At 52.7% G+C, this 10223-nt stretch overlaps 1 protein-coding gene across 14 annotated transcripts in view; it reads right to left on the reverse strand.

Moving 5' to 3' along the window:
• The window catches only part of LOC149873982 (phosphofurin acidic cluster sorting protein 2-like), a 205894-nt gene that overhangs the window by 66517 nt on the left and 129154 nt on the right, over window positions 1–10223 (reverse strand). The window lies entirely within an intron of this gene.

Raw genomic sequence — 10223 nt, forward strand, 5'->3', positions numbered from 1 at the left:
ACATAGTTAAAGGCTGCTATTACATCCCCTCTGAGTCTTCTCTTCTTCAGAGTAAATAAGCCCAGTTCCCTCAGCCTCTCCTCATAGATTACATGCCCTAGCTCCCTAAACATTTTCACTGCCCTCTGCTGGACTGTCTCCAATTTGTCCACACCCTTTCTGTGGCGGGGGCTCAAAACTAGACATAGTACTTCAAATGTCTCTTCACCAGTGCTGAACAGAAGGAAAGAATCACTTCCCTCGATCTGCTGGCAATGCTAATGCAGCCCAATATTCCTACTGATGCCATTAGCCTTTTTGGCAACAAGGGCACACTGTTGACTCGTATTCATCTTATTGCCCACTGTAACCCCCAGGTCCTTTTCTGCAGAGCTGCTGCTTAGCCAGTCAGTCCCCAGCCTATACACTGGTGCATGGGATTGTTCTGTCTTAAGTGCAGGATTTTGCACTTCTCCTTACCGAATCTCTAGAGATTTCTTTTCGTCCAATCCTCCAATTTCTTGAGGTCTCTCTGAATCTTAGCCCTACTGTCCAGCATATCTATTACTCCCTCCAGCTTGGTGTCATCTGCAAACCATGCCCCCTTCAAGGTCATTGATGAAAATATTGAACAATACTAGCCCCAGGATTGATTCCTGGGACACAACACTTGACACTAGCTACCAACTAGATATCAAGCCACTGATTACTACCCTCTGAGCCCAATAATCCAGCACATTTTCTGTCCACCTTACGAACTATTCATCCAACCTGAACTTCCTTAGCTTTCTTGCAAGAATGTTTCATAGTTTCTAGGGTCAGAAGGGACCTGAGCAGATCGAGTCCGACCCCCTGCCATGGCAGGAAAGAGTACTGGGGTCAAACGACCCCAGCAAGGTGTACATCTAGCCTCCTCTTAAAGACCCCCAAGGTAGAAGTCAGCACCACTTTGCTTAGAAGTTGTGGGAGACTAGATCAACGGCCTTGCTAAAGTTAAGGTACATTACATTCACTGGTCTCCCCACAGCCAGAGCCAGTCATCTCATCATAGAAGGCAACTGGGTTGGTCAGGCATGACTTCCCCATGGTGGATCCATACTGACTGTTCCTAATTACCTTCTTCCTCCAAGTGCTAAGTTGCTTTTGGAAGCGTTTCCCATGTAGGAAGGCACCTGTGATTTCCTGACATGGAGAGGGCTGCTCCAAAGCCCTCCCTGAACATGTTTCTTCAATTCTTCATTTTCATCACCAGCTTCTCAGAGGCGAGAAGCATGAAAATCCCTTGCATTTGCACTTGGTCCCAACTTCAAGGAATCCTGGGGCCTCGTTGCTGTTATTGCCCATGTGCCTGCATTTTCCCAGCCCCTGGGCTACCAGTTTCTTTCCCCTTCATGGTTCGCTCAAATCCTACCTGTGCACAGAGAGGCTTACATAAGGGTGCAGGTGGTACCTTAGAGGTTGGTGTGGCCAGATGCACTGCCACATACCCAGCAAGAAAGGGTGGTCATTAAAACATACACTGCTGAGGAGGAAGAAAAGTTACAGACTTTCAGCACCACCCTGCTCTGAATGCAGGTGGCACTGCTTACCACAACATCTGCCTGCTGCCCCAAGGGGATGGTAGCACCCTGCCCTCCCTTCAGATGTGCTCTCCTATGTAGTCACACTCAGGTAGGCTCTGGAGCGGTGAGAGACGCGCGGGTGAAGCCCGCTGCGCCCCCGCTCCCCCGAAGCCCCCCAGACACCCCCTCAGCAGCCGCCGAGCCCCCTGCCGACTCCCAGCACAGCCGGAGGTAAGCGGGCTCGTGGTGGGAAGGGGTTAACTCCTCGCTTGCTTGGAGGAGGCCGCTACCTGGTGCCGCACCGGGTCAAGCCCCCGCCCAGGCCCCTATTTGGCCCAGCCCCCCAGGGAGCCGCGCGAACAGGCTGCGTAAACAGGCGCTTGAGTTAGCGCGGAGTTCGTGCAGGGGAGGGTGTGGGAGGGCACAAGACCCTGCCTGTGACCCCCCCAGAGTAGTCAGCCCCAGCCGTAGCCAGCCTACCAGAGGCATGACACGGATGGGCACGCGCCGCACCCCGAGGGTCCCCTCGGGCTCTGCGGCCCCCCCATCGGGCACCTCAGAGACGGCCACCCAGACGGAGCCCATGGTCCCGGGCTCCACGCAGACGGAGCCCCTGGCTCTTGGCTGCGGGGGCTGCCTGTCCCTTTTTCAGGCTCTGGGGCCCGGGAGCATGGCCCCCTCCCCTTGCGGGGTCTGCTCCCTACTGGGGTCTCTGGCGCGCCAGCTGGAGGAGCTCAAGGCCACAGTCCAGAGACTGCGTGCCATCAGGGACTGCGAGCAGGAGATAGACTCCTACTGCCAGGCCCTTCTCCGCCGGGAGCCGCAGGGGAGAGCTCCGTCTCCCTCCACGACTAAGGAGGACTCTGGGACCTCCCGCTCTGCCCAGTCAGGGGCATGGACCAAGGTGGTCAAGGGCCCCAAGGCCCGCCGCACCAAGGCCCCTGCCCTGCCGGAGCTTAGCAACAGGTTCGCACCTCTTGCAGCCCCAGCAGAGCCCACGCAGTTGCCAGCTCCCGCAGGCAACCCAGGCTCAACCGCAGCTACTGGCCCCGCTCTCCCCAAGACAAAGCGTAAGGTGTTTGTTGTGGGAGACTCCATCCTGCGGGGCACTGAGGGGGCAATCTGCCACCCCGACCCCTTAGCCCGGGAAGTCTGCTGCTTCCCGGGGGCCCGCATCCGAGACATTGCGGAGAGGATCCCGCAGCTCCTCCAGCCTACGGACCACTATCCCATGCTCCTGATTCATGTGGGCACCAATGACATGGCTTGGAGCACCCCCAGCCAGGTCATGAGGCGCTACAGGGAGTTGGGAGCGGGGCTTAGGGGTCTGGGAGCTCAGGTGGTGTTTTCGTCAATCCTCCCAGTCTCGGGCTATGGGCTGAAGAGGGAGAGGAGGATCCATGCGGTGAACCAAAGACTGCGGCGCTGGTGTCATCGGGAAGGCTTTGGCTTCCATGACCACAGCCCGCTCTTTGGAGAGAGAGGCAGCGAGCTGCTGGGAAGAGATGGCTTCCACCTCTCTCCCCTGGGGAGGAGGCTCTTCTCAGCCAGGCTGGCTGACCTGCTCCACCGGGCTTTAAACTAAACCCACTGGGGGATGGGGGGGACTACTGCCCCTGCTGGCCCGCTGAATGGCCCTTGCAAAGCCAGCGGACCAAGGCACTTAAAGGGGCACTTAAGGGAGCCCACCCCTGCCCCAGCCCTGGCACAATCTGTGGGCAAGGCAAGAGCCCCCAAGGGCACACTTGCCTGCCTGTACACTAATGCCAGGAGCCTAGGCAACAAGCAGGACGAGCTCGTCCTCCTGCTCAGTGCAAAGAAATATGACGTCATTGGGATAACGGAGACCTGGTGGGACTCCACCCATGACTGGACCACGGGTATAGAGGGCTATACCCTGTACAGGAGGGATTGTGTTGACAAAAGGGGCGGGGGTGTAGCTCTCTATGTGAAGGAAAGCTACATGTCCCTGCAAGCTGATGTTGGCGACCGGCATGGACAGCTAGAGACCCTCTGGGTAAAAATTCGTGGGGAATTCGGCACAGGGGACACAACGGTGGGAGTCTACTACAGACCTCCCACTCAAAGTCCCGAGCTTGACCAGGAGTTCACCCGGGAACTGACTGAGGCCGCTTGCTCCAGGACCTTGGTTGTCATGGGTGACTTCAATTACCCGGACATCTCGTGGGAAGATCACTCAGCTAAATCTGAGCGGGCACAAAGCTTTCTCTCGTGCGTGGATGACCTCTACCTGACTCAAGAAGTCTATGGGCCAACGAGAGGCAAAGCGCTGCTTGACCTGGTACTGGCTACGGGGGACGACCTAATCGGCGACCTAGTGATTGATGGGAAGTTGGGTGACAGCGACCACGAGCTGATCACCTTCACCATCCGCCGTAAAGCTGGCAAGTCAGTCAGCAACACAGAAGTCCTTGACTTCAGAAAAGCCGACTTTGACAAGCTCAAGAGGCTAGTCAGTCAGGTCCTCAGGCACCATGACCCCAGGGAGTTGGGAGTTCAAGAAGAGTGGTTGCTTCTCAAGGAAGCGATCCTCAGTGCACAAGCTAAATCTATTCCAACACGGAGGAAAGGCAGCAAGAAGGCACAGCAGCCCTCCTGGCTCTCCAGAGACCTAGCGGACCTACTGTGGCTAAAAAGGAAAGCCTACAAAGGATGGAGGACGGGATTCACCTCCAAGGAGGATTACTCCGCGCTGGTCCGGTCCTGCAGGGAGCAAACCAGGAAAGCCAAGGCTGCAACTGAACTCCAACTAGCTTCAAGCATCGAGGACAACAAAAAGTCCTTTTTCAGCTACGTGGGGAGCCGGAGGAAAAGCAAGGGCAATGTTGGACCCCTGCTAAACCAGATGGGGCAACTGACAACTGACGCCCAGGAAAAAGCCAACCTATTAAATAGGTACTTTGCGTCAGTCTTTCATCAGTCACACGGGATGCCCATGCCTGCTATGGGACAGGGAAATCTGGGTGAGGGGGATCCCCTACCCTCCATCAATGCTGACCTCGTGAAGGAACACCTTGAGAAGCTGGACACCTTCAAGTCAGCCAGCCCTGGCGAGCGTCATAGCCCAGCCCCTGGCACGGATCTTTGAAAACTCCTGGCGCTCTGGTGTAGTGCCCGAAGACTGGAAGAAGGCCAATGTGGTGCCCATCTTCAAGAAAGGGAGGAGAGTGGATCCGGCTAACTACAGGCCCATTAGCCTGACTTCTATCCTGGGGAAGATCTTAGAAAAGTTTATTAAGGAGGCCATCCTTGAGGGACTGGCCCAGGCTAACATTCTAAGGGATAGCCAGCACGGGTTTGTTGCGGGTAGGTCTTGTTTGACCAATCTCATTTCCTTCTATGACCAGGTGACCTATCACCTGGACAAGGGAGAAGAGATTGATGTCATATATCTTGACTTCAAAAAAGCTTTTGATCTGGTATCCCATGATCACCTCATGGCCAAACTGCCCAGTTGTGGCTTTGGCTCCACCACGATCCGCTGGCTGGGAAATTGGCTTCGTGGTCGGACCCAGAGGGTTGTGATTGATGGCAGTCACTCATCATGGTGCCCTGTGACCAGTGGGGTCCCTCAAGGCTCTGTCCTGGGACCCATACTGTTCAACATCTTCATTAACGATGTGGACGTTGGAGTCAGGAGTGGACTGGCCAAGTTCGCCGATGACACCAAACTTTGGGGCAAAGCATCCACGCCAGAAGATAGGCGGGTGATCCAGGCTGACCTGGACAAGCTCAGCAAATGGGCAGATGAGAACCTCATGGTGTTTAACACCGAAAAATGCAAGGTTCTCCACCTTGGGAGGAAAAACCTGCAGCACTCTTATAGGCTCGGCAGTGCTACGTTGGTTAGCACTACAGAAGAAAAAGACTTGGGGGTCATCATTGACCACAAGATGAACATGAGCCTCCAATGCGATGCTGTGGCTAGTAAAGCGACCAAAATGCTGGCGTGCATCCATAGATGCTTCTTGAGCAAATCCCGGGATGTCATTCTCCCCTTGTACTCGGCCTTAGTGAGGCCGCAGCTGGAGTACTGCGTCCAGTTTTGGGCTCCACAATTCAAAAAGGATGTGGAGAAGTTTGAGAGAGTCCAGAGGAGAGCCACGCGCATGATCAGAGGTCAGGAAAACAGATCTTACAATGACAGGCTGAGAGCCATGGGACTCTTTAGCCTGGAAAAGCGCAGGCTCAGGGGTGATCTGATGGCCACCTATAAGTTTATCGGGGGTGACCACCAGGATCTGGGGGAACGTTTGTTCACCAGAGCGCCCCATGGGATGACGAGGTCGAACGGTCACAAACTCCTGCAAGACCGTTTCAGGCTGGACATAAGGAAGAATTTCTTTACTGTCCGAGCCCCCAAGGTCTGGAACAGTCTGCCAGCGGAGGTGGTTCAAACGCCTACATTGAACACCTTCAAGAGTAAATTGGATGCTTATCTTGCTGGGATCCTCTGACCCCAGCTGACTTCCTGCCCTTTGGGCAGGGGGCTGGACTCGATGATCTCCCGAGATCCCTTCCAGCCCTAATATCTATGAAATCTATGAAATCTAGTCTCTGCTACACAGCTGCAAGCCCTGCCCATGGAGAAGGCAAACATCAGAGCATGCCTGGGCCTTGTAATAGAAAAAAATACATGGGACAAGACAGTCCTAGAGAGATCATATGCATTAAGTTGCCAAGTCAACAGCTAACCCACTTAAGGCCTGTGCTCCTGCCACCCCACCCTGGGCCCCCACTGGCACTGGCCCCAGTGCACTTGTGTGGGCCCCATGCTTCTGCCCAGCTGTTGCTGTGTTCTCATAAGCCCGCTTGCTGCCCCTTCCCCCTGCCTTCCACAGCACGAGTACTGTGATGGGTCTCCATCCTCTTTTTCTTTTTGGAATCAGAAAGTAGCATCCTTTTTCTCTCATTGGCTGGAACAAGTCCCAGAGGCAGCAGCTAGGAAACCACCTGATGAAGGCTAGTCTCATGAGAATGGTACCTGAAAAGGTACAGGAAAGATGGATTTGGAGGAGGAAGAACAGTAAACCCAATAAAATAGCCCTCTCTGACCATGTCTATGACCTCCTGCTCAGTAGCTGCACTGAGCTAGACAAAGAGGAGGCAAGTGATTGAGAAAGGGAGGATAAAGTGGGGTTAGGGAGCATTTCCAGTGTGTGCACATCAAAGCCCCTGCTTTCCTGATTGATCACACAGTGGGATATCAGGTGAAAAGGCACAAAGAGGGCTCAAGCTTCTGTTTCTTTTCTGCAAGCTTCAACTGGCAACTGGAGGTGGATGCATCAGGTGCTGAGAAGAATGATAGGCCTACTGAAGGGTCCCTGGGGGTCTGGAACTGATGAAAACAGGACTTGCATCTTGAAGAGGCTGGTAAACCCCAAGGGGACATAACATACCCCTAGAGTCCTTTAGTGAATGGAGAATTTTTTGTTTTAGAACTAAACACTTGTGTGGCCTCCTTCAGAAGCCTAAGGCCCAACAGCCAAGATAGTTTTCTCATAACTACAGCAATGGCCACGAGGCACAATGCCACCTCTGCTGCACCGAGGGCACCTTGCAGAGGCTTTTAGGACATGAGTCTCCCTTCCAGCATGACTGAAAGGAAGGAGTCTCTAGAGCAGAGGGAAGCATGTCAGCAAAACTGGCCATGCAACTGTGTATCTGTAGTACTATCTGGCAAATAGGGCTTAATATGATGCTGAACTGTAAGCTGGACAAGGAGTAGAGCTTCTTGCTGAAGAGGTCCAGACACCTGGGATCCTTTTCTCTTGTCTCTAACCTAATGTGTCCCAACTGTTGGTCACCACAAGCAATGGAGGAGCTGGGTGTGAGTAGAGAAACTCCATGCCATTCAGCACGATTTTGTATTTCTTGTTAACATGTTTGTCAATTGACAGAGCTAACAGAGGAGAATTCCATATTATGCAGGCTCATTGTAAAATAGTCCCATTAACTGGAAGTGGCACTGTCAAAGGACTAGATTGGTGTGAAGTGTCCGTCAGTGAATGCAAAAGAGCTTCCACAAATTTATTTTGGGAGGAATAGGTTAACAGCCATACCATGCACCTGGGTAGGTCTGGGAAACTTCCAGGTTCCTCCACAAAGGGATGGATCAAGGCAAAGCACCACAGAAGGTAGATAACTTACCTGCTCTCATGGGGACAAGCAGCCCCACATGACAGGGCTCCCTGTGGAGTGGGAGGCAAAAGGGATCAGCATGTCCCTGGTGAAAAACATGACCTCAAGCAATGGGCATGGCTGGCTCAGTTCCCTACATGGATGCAGATTCAAAGGCCACAAGGTTCATTGAGGACATGCAGACCAATTCTAGAATGGAGTAGGTGGATACTAGTATCAAGCAGCCAGCACAGAACAGCAGGAAAAGAAAGACAAGAAAAAATAGTTGTGGTAAGGATCTGTCTGTTGGCAGGCTGTGAATGCTAGTGAACCAACAGTTACTCTGACTCAGCCAGGCAGTGAAGAGGAAAGGGCCAAGGAATAGCCTGTACAGGTTTAAAAAAAGGTCTCTAGTCAAAAGGCTCACCCCACATGTGAGAAAGTGTGTGGATAAATGGTCAAAGGAGAATTAGGCATGGTGAATAGGAAGAGAGTCCTGGTGATGCAAAGGATGAACTGACTGAGGGGGACAAAAAGAGAGGGATTCCAAGGCATCTACGATGTCCTGTAGCTCTTCCTGTTGGGTGACTGGGTCAAACATGACATGAAGGCAAAAGACCGGCCTTCATTTCCAGAGCAGCATTAATGCACAAGCTTCCACTGCTAATCCCAGATTTAAATCCTAATGCGTGCAGCACAAAAAGCTCTCTGGGAACACAAAGTTGTTAGGCTCCCCACCCAGCCCTGCTTTCAATAGGATCAGCTGCTTTTTCTGCCAGCTAACAAGAGCACAGGAAGGGCACTGGTTTCCCTGCTGCATGAGTGATGACCTTTGCATCAGAGAAGCTGCTTTAAGATGTCTTACTCCCTTGTTCCTACTTCAAAAGACAGGACTGGTCACAAAACTGGCCTGCACAAAATTCACACTGGGGAAGGGGAAGGCATGGCACATCCAGAATGAAAGATGACAGGAACACAAAGAGAGGGGGGTGTGGTGGTATGTGTGTGCACACTCATTCACATTCATGCGCCCACAGGCATGCAAGAGATCAATCCTGTTATCTTCCCCCTCCTGCCTGTAAGCTAGATATTTTGTGCTCTCTCTCCCCTCCCTCTGTCTCTTTCATGCACAGAAAGGGGAGGCAACAGATCTCACACACAAATACACACAGAAAACAGGGTGGTCCACAACAGAATCTTAAATCTCTTGTATGCACATGGGTGTCCAGCATATAGGCAAAAGAAAAGTCTGCTATGCCAGGCTCTTTTCTCCCTCACATGCATTGTTCTTGCCATTGTCTCTTCCCACTGTAGGGTGACTGGGAGGAGTTGCTCCTCAAACTGTTTAGGATAGGGGCCAGAAACCTTTATAAACTCTGAGCTGGGACAACCTGGCTTCAATCCGGCACAGGCTGGGTGGCTTCAGTGGTGTGTCAGGAGCAGGGAGGTTTGCCTGGATCCTCACCAGGGCCAGGCACTGCCGTTGTTTTTCCCGCCCCCTGGCTACAGCACAGGCACAGCTGAAAGCTGCCCAGCCCCGGCACAGTTCCCTGTTAGCTACAAGCTTCGCTTTCACTGCAACTGGGAGGAGGAAAGAGGCAGAAGCAGCAGCACTGCAGGCACAGCTTCCAGCTGGCCCGCCCTAGCACCGCTCCGTGCGGGCTGAGGCAAATTCTTCCAGTACTCCAGGCCATATGTTGCTGATCTCTGGAATAGCAGGGTTGAGCAAAGTACATCAAGGCTTGGGGCAAGCAGTGCCTGAGTTGTACTCCCCAATTTAGTTGCATTCAGTGGAATCATATGGGCAGGCCAGACTACACAAGCATTACCAAACTTGAAGAAAGATGCAGAGCCTATGAAAATCTGCCAGAGGTGGATCTGCCCTCCCCTGTGCCTCCAACCCCTGCAACAGGGCTATATATGACATCTGGAGTTTGATCACCTTAACCTGATCATTTGTGACCACTGGAGTCCCAAGGGTGCTTCCCTAACAGGAAATGTTATCTCAGCTACATCATCTGTCCCATAGAACACCATGCTGTACAGCATGAGAAAGGGCCTTCTTCATTTTCTGCACTAGCTTTCCTACAGAGCAGTGCCACTGGGAGGATTGTGGCATTTAGGGATGCATGAACTGCTTCTCATGTTATGTCCCACTTTCCTTGCTCTGGGTGCTTGTAATGCTCAGCACATGACAATTTACAACACTTTTCAAAGCTGGGCATATCGTGGTGTTTAGGCCACCTGTCTTTCTCAGCTGTCAGTGTCACATTCTGACAGAAAGGTTAATTTATACTCCAGGGTCTGGCACTTGTGGAAAAGCCATACTTGAGGCAGTTTCAAACTACTGGGCAAGGTTGGGGCTAAGAAGAGAGGTGAAACTGGTTTCTTGTAAAGGAGCTCTTGAGAACCCTGACCACATTTGGCGGTGGCTGTTTTCCCCCTTTGCTGCAGCAGATGACAGAGTGCAACAAGGAAACCACAGCAAAAACAGCATAATGCAAGTTAGAGCATGTGGCGGGCCAGTAGGGGGCGCTCCTG

Source organism: Crocodylus siamensis, chromosome 1 (assembly GCF_052110815.1).
Source record: "Crocodylus siamensis isolate JL-2025a chromosome 1, ASM5211081v1, whole genome shotgun sequence".
Classification (NCBI taxonomy): domain Eukaryota; kingdom Metazoa; phylum Chordata; order Crocodylia; family Crocodylidae; genus Crocodylus; species Crocodylus siamensis.